Source organism: Chionomys nivalis, chromosome 17 (assembly GCF_950005125.1).
Source record: "Chionomys nivalis chromosome 17, mChiNiv1.1, whole genome shotgun sequence".
NCBI lineage: Eukaryota > Metazoa > Chordata > Mammalia > Rodentia > Cricetidae > Chionomys > Chionomys nivalis.
The window spans coordinates 14,284,739-14,299,172 of record NC_080102.1 but is presented as its reverse complement, the minus strand read 5'-3'; positions in this window follow the sequence as shown (position 1 = coordinate 14,299,172).

The window sequence follows — 14,434 nt, the reverse complement described above, 5'->3', positions numbered from 1 at the left end:
TTAACAGTTTTGAACCACAGTTGACCTAAACTACCTAAAATAGTAAAAAGTGAAATCGCAAGCCAAGGACAGTTGTTCTACTGCCTGATAGTGCGGTTTGTTTACTTTCTGATTTCCCCTTACTCTATGGACATGCTAAAACTCAATCTCAGTAAAAAACAAACTTGTTCTATTTTATTCAATTCCTGTAGTCTCTGGATTTAATGGAAATGGCTCAATAAGTAACTAGTAAATGATTTTTTTTAAATAGCTTAAGGAATGTATAAACAATTACAAAAAGGAAAAGAAAGAAAAACTATTCTCTTACAGTTTACTGTGCATTTCAAATGAAAAAGAAAAAGTCAAGAATGTGAAAATTGGTAACAGGGACAGAATGATGACATCTTAAGAAGTATGTACTTCAGACTTTCCAGAAAACAGCTACTAAAAATGGCTTAGGAAACATTGTAGAACAGTGGTTCTCAGCCTTCCAAATGCTGTGACCCTTTAATACAGTTACTCATGTTGTGGTGACCCAAACCATAATTTATTTTCCTGCTACTTCATAACTGTTATTTTGCTGCAACCAGAATGTAAATATCTGATAGGCAGGAAATCTGTTGCGTGACCAACAGAAGGGTCATGGCCCACATGCTGAGAACCGTTGCTATGGAGATTTATTTGTTTATTAATCTGCTGATGATCAGAAGAGCATTAACGGTGCACCTTCTGTGGGCTGAGTGCTAGGATAGAAATGGTGTAGAAAGTTTAGTAAAAACCGCTCTCGTGAGGAATAAACACTAATTACTGTGATGACTATATTGGAGGGAAGATTTGAGGTCCTGACATCAGGGCACGAACTCTTTAGCAGAGCTGGTACAAGATGAAAGGGGTAATCTGGGACTTCAAAGTGTGTGGAGGCGCAGAGCTAACTGTGCCCACATTGTAGCTTCGGAGACCCAGAAGCCGTCACCAGCACTGGCAGGAATGCTTTCCATAAAGTAAAAGAAATTTAATATGAGGATAAGTACTGGGAAATATGATTGAAGACAGATTGGAGGACCCAACACAGCGCAAAAGGCTCTGAATCTGAGTGAAAACGCAAGTCATTGCAGTATTTTCAGGAGACCAAGAAATCTCCAGGGTAGAAGACTTACTCTTGCTTTTCGATGGGGCATGGCTGGTGGGTGAATATTGCTTCCCTCTTTTCTGAAAGGTATTGATCCTGGTGATCTGAATTAGGGAAGGGCACAGTGGGTGACTCAGTTTTAGAGCTCAGATTCCCCGAACCAACTTCAGATGTTGGCAGGGCTGTGACTTTCTAAACTATCAGGGAGTTTCTGATTCCATGTCTCTTCTAGTTCCTAAGAGCTCTATCCATCCTATGCCTTGCGGCTCCTTACCTGCTCAGCACCCAATTCCTACCATCTTTGGAGCCATCATTGACCCCCTCAAGATTTTCTCACAATACCATCCTGCTTCTGAGTCCTCTGCTTTCCTCTTCTTCATTCAAGGATCTTATACTTGCATTGGAATGTCCCCAAGCAGTTCATGATATCTTTTAGTTTTAAGGTCAGATGTTCTTCAACTTCAATTCCATTTACTACCTTGATCTCCTGGTGTGGGCGAATGGTCTGTATTCTGTCAATTTTATTTTAAATAAATGTTGATTGGCCAGTAGCCAGGCAGGAAGTATAGGCAGGACAACCAGACAGGAAGCAGAGGCAGGTCAATGAGAATAGAAGAATTCTGGAAAGGAGGAAGCCCATTCCTCTGCAGTCCTGACCTGACCACAGAAGATGCAAGATGTGATTGCCCCGCTGAAAAAAGCACTGAGCCACATGGCTAACACAGATAACAATAATGGGCTAATATAAGTTTTAAGAGTTAATAAGAAGCCTGAGCTAATGGGCCAATCAGTTTATAGTTAATGTCAACCTTTGTGTGATTTCTTTGGGAATTAACAATTGCAGAAACTGGGCAGGACAGAAACCCTGACAACAATCTTCAGCCCCTTGTCAATATATTCATAGATTCAGAGGTTTTGGATATAAATATTTTGGGAAAGTAGCTATTCTGTTCACTACATGCCTCCATTCCAAACTACATGTGAATCAAGACTCAGGGACCTGGGTTGGAAAACCAACTATAACGGGAAAGTTTCCTCACCCCAAACCAAGTTTGGAATTGGGATAGAAAAGAGAAATGCAGAACTCATAGCTAAGCACAGATGCCTGCCAGTGAGATGAAGAAAAGTGCGGTAGAAGAAAGTTGGAGTGAGCAGAGGAAGAGCAGCACTTCGGCATGGGGAGGTTTGAGGGGCTGTTTAAACATTGGTGGAAGAGCCTTCCTATAATTCTGAGAGAAAAATAAACACCGAATGACCTGCATATCGCCCATGTGCTGTCTGGTCTCCTACCATCCCATTGCCCTAGCGTCTTTCCATGCCAGGCACAGTGGCCTTATTGCTCGTTTTTGACTTCCCATTCTTTTGCTTGGGAAGCTTGTCTCTCAAGATCTCCACAAAGAGTGTTTTCCACGGCTACTATAATTAATAAGAACCTAACTTAGTTTGTTTTGCTGCTACAACAGTTGCTGTCATAAAAAAACGATGTAATAAAAAACTATGACCAGGATAATGTATAGAAAGGAGAACTTTTTTGGGCTTATGGTTTCAGGGGAATAGGAACAGGTAGGTATGATGGATAGAGCAGCAAGCTGACAGCTCACATCCTGAATGGCAAACACACACACACACACACGAGGTGTGTCGGGCAGACCAACACTTGAACCAGCAGTTCATCTTTCAGTGACAAGGTCCTCAAGGGGAGGTTCCAGTGGTTGAGAAAGACAGAAAAGATATGAGACAGAGAAAAGCTGGAGTGAAGAGGTCTTGCACAAGCTATGTCTTAGGCCAAGCAAGCTTAGTAATAAGAACATTGAATCCAGGGACGAAATGGGACAAAAACTATAATACAATGGGACTAAATCAAACCATGTTGCACAAAGGAAACACAAGCCGTCTGAAACACACCAGAGACCCAGTATAGTGGCCTTCGGACTGGTGGGACCAATAACCGTAGCCCCTAAGGTCGGGAGAGTTGATTTCTCAGGATCTGAAGCTGCAGCTCCCCCAAGGCCCTGGTCCCAAACCATTACCAGCTCTGTCAAGCAAGTTCTTGGTTTGGGGAAGGAGCTATGTTCCATTTCCATACATCAGGTTCTTCCTCAGAGAAAGTCTCAGTTAATCAGTCCAGCTAGAAGGAGACACAGAGAGGTACTCCTTTAGTGACATACTTCTTCCAACAGGGCTGTACCTCCTAAGCATCCTTGAACTAGTACCACTAGTGTTCACCTACAGGAGCTTATGGAAATGCTTTTATCCAACCACCACAATGACTTATCAGAGTCCAGTGGCGTAGAGTTATGGAAACACTTCAGTAGGTCAGAAGATCATCATAGGTTTTATCAGCCTAATGTAATCTACCAACAGTGCCATACTGTTTCTCATGAGTCCTGGAGAACCTTTCTGCTCACACCACTAGAAATCCTGCACCTTGTATTTAGAGGATGACCAATACTCACATTTTATCAATGGTTATAAGCCAAGCTCGCTTCTGGAAAATGCTCCATTCATTGTCTTTGTGGTCTATCCCTCTACTAAAAAGATAGTCATGACCATTGGGTCTCTCAGCTTTTAAATGTTTCCTGCTTCTTCTTTCATAGTAAACAACCACTGACATTTTACAGTTAAGGGCCTATGTGCTTAAACTGGGGCTGACCACACTACCTAAGATAATCTCATGATGTTAGGTTCCTTAATCGTCTCTATAAAATCCCCATTTCTATAAACTTTATTAAGATATTCAGTCTCCAAGGATTTGCAATGGATGTTTTGTGGGCCACTCTTCTACCTGCCACATAGCCTTCTGGATCTTTCTACCTGTTTCATTTTATGTTCAGTTCTATTACTTATCACAAACTGATTTTTTTAATAGCTCATCTCCCTAAAGAGACAGTAACCTTCATGAATTCAGATTGTTTCTTTTGTTTACTTTGGTAGATTCAGCACCACCAGCAGGATCTGACCATGCTAAAGCTCAATAAACAACCAGTCAAAGAACTACGAATTTACCGGGAAGGTAAATTGGGGGGGCAGAATAATGAATGATGAAACCTCCCTGGTGTGTGTGTGTGTGTGTGTGTGTGTGTGTGTGTGCATGCGCATGCATCTGTGTGTGTAGACATCCTGGGCTAAAATCTTTTAAAAATGGTACAACTCAGTGATATTCTACTCAGTGATGAGCAAAAACTACATTATCTTCCATATAAAATACAGGAGTAAGAACATTACCTACCTTCAGGGTTGCTAGTAGGCTTTAATGAGATGTTGTGTGGAAAGCATTTATAGTTTCCAGCCTAGAGTGTGTATAAATACATTTGTGCTGTATTTTCTTTCACTGTGCATCACAAGAAAAAGAGGAAGATTTTTTTTTTTCCAGGACAGAGCCACAGGAACACTAAGAGACAGAAAGAGGACAAAGAAGAACAATAATAACGAAAGTTGGGACCAGCTGGAGAGATCCAGGGAAAATCATGACAATATCACGCTATCAGGGAAAAACTACTCCGAGAAGTAGCTAATGCAGGAGAGTATTATAAACTACTGAAGATTAAGAAACAACAAAAGCCGAATGATTAGTGCCAAATCTCAACTTGACAGGCTCCAGAATCATCAGGAGATGAACCTTTTGGCATTTGTGTTTGGGAATATCGTGATCATGATAATTGATGTGGAGAGACACATGCTGATTGTGGGCACGGCTTTCCCTGGGCGGGACTCTGAAGCAGAGAAGTGAGCTAAGGACAAGCATGCATGTGCTGATTCTCCTTGGTTTCCTAATGTGCTCCTGCTGCCTCGGCTTCCCTGCCATGATGGACTAGATCCTTGAACACAAGTCAGAATAAATCACTTCTGTCTTAAGGTGGTTTTGTCAGGGTATTTGATCACAGCACCAGGAAAATCAGCTAAGACAATAAGTATCACCTTCATTTAGGCTTCCGGCAGAAAATTCTTACTCAAAGACCTGGTGCTAGTGAGGTCTCTAGCATCTGTCTACAGTATCTTCCTCTCTAAAGAGAGGATACATGGTTTTTATTAGGATACCCAGGGTGAAAAAATAAGTCTCAGCCTTCCTTGTATCTTGTCCAGGCTATTTCATTAAGATCTGGTCAGTCAGCTATGAATGTGACTATTGGTGATTATCCTTAATGTGAAAGGGCTTCCTGCTTTTTTCTTCCGAGTAATTTAAGAGCGAAATCATGACTGTATCTCAAATAAATCCTTGCTTAGGGGTTTTCTGCTACTTTCAAATAAATTTAATACTTACTGCTGAAGCCAGCAGTTTGGTTACATTTTCCCTAAATACCACCTTTGTATTTGAAATTAAAGCATCCTCCCTCAACACAGTGATTCAATGACTCTACTCAAGTTCCCCATAAGGCAAATTATAATCTCTTTTGGTCTTGCTCACTCCCCATAGCAGTGCCCCTGGTTCTTATGTAATTTCAAGTTTAAGTCAGCCTTGTGTATGTTGTCATGAGACATGCTGGCCTTTGCGTTTCTAGTACCCAGGAAATATGTAAAATATTCTGAGATGGTTTTGTGGAGTCAGGACAGTGTAATTAAAGGGTAATTTAAAAAGCCATTGGCCACCGCTTGTTTAAACCCAAGAATTAGTATTTAAAAAACACACTGAGTTGAAGGATGAAGCTTTAGGGATAGGTGATGAAGTTATAAAATGGAAAAAGATCTAAGAAACAATATGGAGGAAGCCACCCCATAGGTGACCATCGTAGGTTCCAGACTTGGCTTGTCATTGTCTTACTTTTCTATTGCTATGCTAAGATACATGACCAAGGCAACTCATGAAAGAAAGCATTTGATTTGAGGCTCATTTTCTCAAAGGTAGTAGAGTCTATACAAAACCGCCATATGCAGGCTGCCCGTGGATGCCTTAGCATTGCCAGGGCATAAATTTTATGTTCAAATCCAGTAGCGTCTATAACCACCAAGGCAGGAAACACGGCAGCAGCAGGTAGGCTAGTTTATCACTGAAGCAAAAGTTGAAAATTTACATCTGATCCATAAACACGAGGCAGAGATAAAGAAGAGAGAGAGAAAGAGAGAAAATGAGAATATGACAACTGGGAATGGTGTGGGTTTTTGAAACCTCAAACTCAACCCCAGTGACATACCTCCTCCAACAAGGCCACACTTCCTAATGCTTCCTAAACAATTCCATTCAATATATTCATATATTCAAATATATGAATGTATGGAGCTATTGTCATTTAATGGTTTGGTGTCTGGGTCTGACTAATAACTGTGCTTCATCTTCAGCTCTTGCTTTCTTTGTTAGATGGCATATGCCACCAAAAGATCCTTCAAATTATCTGCATTCACCAGGAAACATTGTTTATAGGGCCTGGCAGAAGTAAAGGTTGTGACTAAGCTATCACTGTTATAACTTTGGTGCAACGTTGGTCCTCTAGTAGTTGTGACAAAATGTCCCAGTTTATGTAAAATTTACTCATGACTAATCACCTATTTTTTTTTCCAATTCAACTGTTCATAGACTATCCCTTCTGGACACAGAATTATTGAATTTTTACAAACACTTATCGAGCACCTATAATTGGTCAAACTAACAAGCACTTAGGTTGATTTAGACTATTGCCTAGACCTAATAAGCATTCCAATTTAACAAACTGTGCTAACTGGTCCCTGAAGGTTCATTAGTGAAAGTTTCCTTTGCTTCCCAAATGCTCACTTAGAATCCCATACTTAAGAACATGCAAGATTTAAATCACAACTTGACATCACAGAACGGTTCCTCATGCAACTTTCGTGACTTATAAGCTCTCCTCAACTGCTTTGGATAATTTAAATGTCTAACATCTTTCCATTAACGTCATGGCTATTGCCAACTGCAGTCCAGTATTTAGAAACACTTAGCTGGGATCAAAAGATACTTGAAAACACCATTAATGAGGGCATCAGATTTAATTAAATAAACATGGTTTGGGATGAAAGGAGCCTTGCTGCATGGGAATTATCCGATTGCTTGCGGTTGAATCATTTTGTAACCACATATCCCAGTACGTGATGGGGAGGGGCTCTTTGTTATGCTAGAAATCAGTACCCCATCCTCTTTTCAAAGTTTTACAGACATCAAAAGAACTATTAGAACACATTAAGGTCTTGTGATTGCTAAAATTTCAAGAGGAGTAGTTATTGAAGGAGTGTAAAGCAAAAAAAAAAAAAAAATCCATGTACCAGAGTTTCTGCTATGTTCTCTCATACACATTCTCTGAAGTTTCTTGTTCTTACAGTTTTTCAGAGAGTTCTTCATGAAATGTGCTTGGCATTATTGCTAATGGTTTACAAAATAGTCTTTAGATTTTTTTAATGCAAAAAAAACTGTACATGTGTTCAAAAATACCTTTGTTGCCTAGACTTGGTCTATTCCAAATCAGACAAAATTTACAGCTTCCTTATATAACAAATGAAACTTAAACACAGTGAGCTCTTTCAAAACAGGCATGATTGCTTTAGAGAGAATTGCTTTAGTAATTTTATTTACATAGGATGGCAATATTAGGTCAAATTAATCTGTATTGTAATGCATTTTTATATTCTGAGGGGTGAAAAGTGAAGGGATGATAAGTCACAGGGTTTCTCACAGAATAACAAAGGAAGAATGAAATTTGGCAGGATCCCCCCCCCATTTTTGATAAAGGTTCTTACAGGGTATTCCTGCTGGCTTTGAACTCATGTGTGGTCCTGCATCAGCTTCCTCTCTACTAAGATTAGAGGTATATGTTCTCACCTTTGACTTAAACTTTTGCAAGAAGGGCTGCTGATAATAATGAAGACGGTATATCATGTATGTTGGTAGTGGATGCAGCTGTCAAATCAAGTGAGGGTAGTCACAGATGTGCAGGATATAAAGGAGGTAAGTATGTGTTGCCTGCCAAATTTTCAGGAATAAGCTGTCTAAGCCAAGATTTTCTGTTCCTCACTTGCTCTTTCCAATGTCTGTGGGGCAGTTATGTGATGAGGTTGGGGTCCCCAGAAGTGGGCTACAGGGGCAGACCCCATTCTTTCTTGTTGTTCCTCACACATTAGGAGTCTTTAAAATCATGGTTTCAGGGGCTGGAGAGATGGCTCAGTGGTTAAGAGCATTGCCTGCTCTTCCAAAGGTCCTGAGTTCAATTCCCAGCAACCACATGGTGGCTCACAACCATCTGTAAAGAGGTCTGGCGCCCTCTCCTGGCCTTCAGGCATACACACAGACAGAATATTGTATACATAATAAATAAATAAATAAATATTTTAAAAAAAATCATGGTTTCTATGATCATTGTGCTAATGATCAATAACAGGAGGTCCACAGATGCAGCGCTCTGGAGCAAGCACTGTGGGACTGTTAAGGTCCGTTCTCAACCATAGTTCTAATGTGCTTTTCAATTAAAGCTCAAACAGACAACCAGGACACATGTTGTGCCTTGAATCCTAAGAATCAGATTCCCTGCTTGCTTTTGTGTGAAAGAAATCATAAATGGCAAGTAGGCTTTGCTTATGCATCCAAAGTCGCACTTAACATTTTTTTAGATCAAATCTTCCCAATTCAAAATCATTGTCTTTTTATCTGCTTTCTGGACTTACTCTACCTTATTTATTGACTGTTGTGAAGTGCTCTATTGGTACACTGTGAAGATATGTCTTTGCCAAGGTGCCTTCTTAATGATTTAATAAAAAGCTAAATGTCAGTTAGCTAGGCAGGAGGTATAGGTTTGACAGCCAGACACAGAGACATAGAGGATGCTGGGAAGAAGAAAGATGAGGTCACCAGGAGACACGTAGGGAGCAAGACATACTGTAGGACAGGCAGGTAAAGACATGAGCCATGTGGCAATATGCAAATTAACAGAAATGGGTTAATTTAAGTTGTAAGAGCTAGTTAGTAACAAGCCTAAGCTATGGCCATTTTTATGATGAATAATGTCTCCATGTAGTTACTGGGGAGCCAGAAGTTTCCACAAAAAGGTTTGATTACAACTGACCATTTTATCTTTACCACATTCTACATTTAGATCATGAAAATATTTTATAGTAAGTAGATGTCATATATTCTTATTTTAAAAGAATTAGTGCTTACTATTTTAATAGTTTACTTCTACTAAATAAAGCTGATTATATATATAATAAAACTATATACATATAGTTTAAGAAGTTTGAACTTTCTGTTAAGATGGGGGTTTATTACATAACCTGGGCTGGGCTTGCTTCAACCTCCCCGTTGATGGAACTGTAGAAGTGTGTCAAATACTGTGCTAGGCCTTGATACATTTTTATACCCGAACCTATAGGCACAGTCAAGACGGCACATATGTCCTCCACTCACAAAAGCTTCTGTCTTTGTACCATATACCAGGAAATCACTAATTTGTCTTTATAGAACTATAGTCACTATTTCGAGGTTTCTATAAAAATGGGAACATATTGAAGGCACTTCTTTTTCCCAATATTCTTTTGTTTGATGCTAAAATGATCCGCGTCAAGCATGTACTAAAGACAAACCCCTCATGCGGTTCTATGATTTCACCTCTTTTGTTTATCTAGTCACTATGAATAGACATTTGGGTCATTTCCAATTTTGGGTGGTCACAGAAAAGATGACCTGAACACTTTTGCAGTGCCTTTATATGGATGTATAGAGCCCTGCTGGGCTGTTTCACCCCCTATGCTCCCAGCAGCAGTGTTTTTGGGGCACATTATCCTCAACATTGAATATGGAAAGTTGGTTAATTTTAATCATTCTAAAGGGTGTTTAAAGGTAACTTATTTTTCATTTTCCTCCTGATGAAAACTGATGAACTCCCCTTTTGTTCTCCACTTCTTGGGACAAGCTATCTCACTCTTGCCAGCCTGGTCTGTAACTCACTATATGTACCAGGATGGCTTCAGAGTTAGGATAACCCTCCTGCTTTAGCTTCCAAGTGCTGAGACCCCAGGTGTGGGAAGAGTCCAGGTGTGGGCCACTGTGCTGCCTCGGAACTTCTTTTTCATGTGCATCATTTATTTTTGATGGCTTAGGAGCTAGGACCCCTCTCAGAGTGATACCCATTTAAGCGATGTATTTCCAGAGTTCATAAACGTTGGAGACTTACTCTCTAGGGAGTTCTTTTATCAAAATGTCATTCCAGGTATTTACTCATAGAAACCTTGAATAGATAGGTGCTCAATGCAATGAATTGCATCCTTGGGAAAGTATTAGATCAAGCAAATGGTTGAATGGATCATGCCTGCTCAGAATTATACAGAGCTTAGATCTATTAGCTCCTTCCCTTGTACCTGAACGTGAGCACTGTAACAACTCAGAGCTCATTAGGAGCTTGTTTTCTGTCTCTGATGATCAATGGTTGCCTTCACTTGCAAAACTTCTTTCTTTTCTTTTTTTCCCCCTCTGTTTCACACAAGAAGAGATGAAGACTAATGAATGAAAATGTCAATATCAGGAAGTTTTATACAGTCTTAAAACAATAACTCTTTTGTAGAGCTCTCTTTTTTTGGTTTTTGTCTATTGGTTGTTTTTTTAAAATCAATAATAGAAAATCTTGTGAATGTTCTTACTATTATTATTAACACAACATTATATTTCTGTTTGTGTCTGTGAAATTGATTAGTGAAATGGCCTGATCTTTCTTCTTCCTTTTATTCTTTCTTTCTTTGACTCGTTCAGTGTTCATCCGCTAAACATTTATTTAGAATCTAAAACATGGCAGGTAATGTTCTTGGTCCTGGGTGAGTAAAATAACAAAAATCATTGCTATCCATGTTTAAGTGGGAGAAACAAATGATAAATGATTAGCTACATACAATACTAATAAGAGTAAAATATATACTGTGCCAGTAGTGATAAGGGATATGGAAAAATACTTAAGAAAGAAAAGTGTTTCCATGCTGTTTTAAATAAGGTAGGTAAATAAGAGTTTATGTGCATAGCACATGACTTTACGCAAAAGAACTAAAAGATATGAGATCAAATTGTGAGGTACTGGATAAAAGTACTGCATAGCCAAAGCCACCGGCAGTTCATGGAACCAATGGCTTGAAGAAGCAGCTCACAGAAAGCCTTGAGTAGGGAGTTTCAGCAGGAATTTTAATTGGAGTAGCACACTTTAGGGAAGGAGAGAGAGAGAGAGAGAGAGAGAGAGAGAGAGAGAGAGAGAGAGAGAGAGAGATCCAAGCCACAGAAAGCATTTATTCTAGGTTAAGACATGAAGGTGGTTTAGATGAGCAGAGGAAATAGATGAGCAGAGGAAAAAATGGTCTGACTCTCATCTCTTATTTAGCAGAATTTCGTGGAACATGAGAGATTGTATGAGACTGAGAACAGAGGAGAAAAGTAGGTGAGGCTGATGAAGCAATTGTAAAAAGACATCTTGAAAACTGGAGCCCAGACAATGACAGGGAGAAAGATGAACAGTGCTCACACAGTGGTACATTGTGAAAGGAGAGCTGAAAGGACTTGCTGAATGGATTATGAAATAATTGGAGAATTCAAAGGTGAATCTAAGCCTGTGGCCTGTGCAGCAACAGCAGCAACAACAGCAGCAGCAGCAGCAACAACAACAACATGGTTACCATAAATGAAGAGAGAGAAAGGTGTGAGAGAACCATGCTAGAGTCAAATAATAAGAACACAGGTATTAAATGTAAAGTATGAAACGGTCTTCAAATACCCTAGTGGTCAGTTGGTACCCGGACACAAAAATCCAAAATTCAAATTGATGACAAGTAACCTGGGTGTTATCAGACTATAGGTGTCATTTAATACCACGAGTATGGTTATATTATTCTAGTGGTTTGGATGAGAATGGCTCCCATAGACTAACATATTTGAGTACTTGGTTCCTAGTTGGTGGAACTGTTTAGGAAAGAGTTTAGAAAGTTTAAATTTATTGGGGGAGGTGTGTCTCTGGGGCCAGACGGTGAGATTTCAAAAGGTCCACCCTGTTCCAGTTATCTCTATCTTGTGATTGTTTTCTCCACAGGTGAGTTCTCAGCTACTGCTCCAGAGCTATGCCTGCCTGCTACCATTTCCCCCATCATGATAGCCATGAATCTAACCCTCTGGAACCAAAAGCCCAAATAAATATTTTGTTTCCTCAGTTGCCTTGGTCATGCTATCTCTTCACCTCAATAGAAAAGTAACTAAGACATGTACCCTACTGACCCCAGAATTGGTGTGGGAGTTCCTTCTGTCTCTGTGTTGCTTTTATTGGTTAATGAATAAGGAAACTGTCTTGGCCTGTGATAGGGCAAAAGAACAGAGCTAGGCAGGAAAACTGAACAGAATGTTGGGAGAAGGAAGGTGGAGTGTGAGATGCCATGGAGCCGCCAGAGTCAGATATGCTGAAACTTTAGCCTCGTGGTAAGCAACAGCCTCGTGGCAATACACATATTACTATAACTGGGTGAAACTAAGATGTGAGAATTAGCCAATAAGAAGTTATAGCTAAACAGTGATTTAATTAATACAGTCTCTGTATGATTATTTTGGGTCTAAGTTAGCCAGGCGGCCAGGAACAAACAAGTCCTCCTCATTCTACAGAATGCTATGAAAATAACAGATCCATGAGATGAGGAACATCAATAAGAGGTGCTCTGGGGAGGTGTGGCCAGTGAAAACCGGATCGTGTCCTAGATCCTAAATTCACAAAAGAGGTCAAGTGTTAGCAACAGATGTACTAGTGATTCTAACAGATCAAATAACTCAAGAAACACCAATGTGGAGGCCATTGGAGCGCATGGTCATGTGAAATCAGTTCAATCAGAGTAGAGGATCCAAAAGACGGGCTGCAAACTCTTTCAGAGATAACTGAAAGAGGGAGAAAGCAGATGGCCAACTTAAATAATACTTTTTGGAGCTTTTTCTAAAAGGGAGAAACAATAGGGAGTAGCTGGCGATAGATGGAGACTCATTACAGTTCTTCCTATTTAATAAGTTGAGAGAGAAGGCATACCATATCTCTGGCTCCCTAGATTGATCCTATAAAAGGCAAACTGATTCAGGAGAGATGGGGGTACATTGACTGAGCATAGGAGTGAGAAAGAATGGAGTCTGGGACATAATGAAAGACTTCAGACCAAGAAAAAGGGGTGGATGTTGTATTCAGAGGAGTGAGGAGAGGTTGAATATTTTGGCAGAGAATACTAGATTTCTGCTCAATTACCAAAAATCTTAGTAAGAAGAAATTGTAAATTGTAGAGTGTTTTGGCATGTAATACAAAGGCATAATAAATTATTGATTGTATTGAAAAACGTAAAGCTAGAGGAGATCAATTCTTTCACTTGTCAAAGTGAGGGGAACTGGAGCCAAGGACTTATCAGCTAGCTCTTGGAAGAATTAATTGGAGAGCATGTGGTTTCCATCTCTAACTTTGCATTTTTAGCTCACTACTTTTAATTGCTGGTCATTAAAGAAGATGGTGTTCCAGCAGGTAAACACTGTGAAGACTGAAAGGTTTTTAAACTATATGTGTGCATTTGGATATGTGTGTGGGTACTTGCACATGACTGTTGGTGTTGGTGATGGCCAGAAGAGGGTGCTGGATCCGCTGTTAGGCTGCATTCTTGGTCTTGGTATAGCTCAGCACTTAACACACTTCATGTTGGCCTCACTCTATGTATCCAGGCCATGGGCCAAAGGAGAATTGGGGAATTGTCATCCTAATGCCTACTTACTTTTCTTAACTCTAATTTATCCAGTAGATAAATTAGATACAGGACTGTCATTGGTAAATCATTACTTATTTCAATCAGAAAATAGTTTATGAATGTTTTCTATGTGCTAGGTTTTGGGCTATGTTGAGGTAGATACACTGAATACAACAGAGATATTCTTTCCATTACTGAAACACTGCTTGTATACTTACATTTCTTCATAAAAATTTGACTACTACAACATTCCAGTCAGGTGGGTTTTTTTTAGACCAAAAATTGAAAATATATATAAGTAGTCTTTAGGTATAAATAGAGCACTGCAAGAAACCAAAAATCTTACAATCACATTTCTATAAAGTCAAAAGGGAACTAAAGAAAAGGTACAGGTAGCCAAGTGTGTTCCTAATAAGGGAAAGTATAAATACCCGAGCTCTTTCATACAACCGGAAAATGAGAGAAAAAAAAAGTTTAGCTCCCACCTAGAACCAGTGGTTCTCCCATCCCACAAAATAAGAGGTGCTGCTGTTCTTTGGAGGTCTTGCTTTCCACATTCATGGGTGGGGAGGGGAGGGTCACTCTGCTTTTTTTCTTTCATTCCTTAGGAATGTAAGCTCAATGTCTGTTGATAACAGTAAAAAAAAAAAATCACTTCCTCTCGT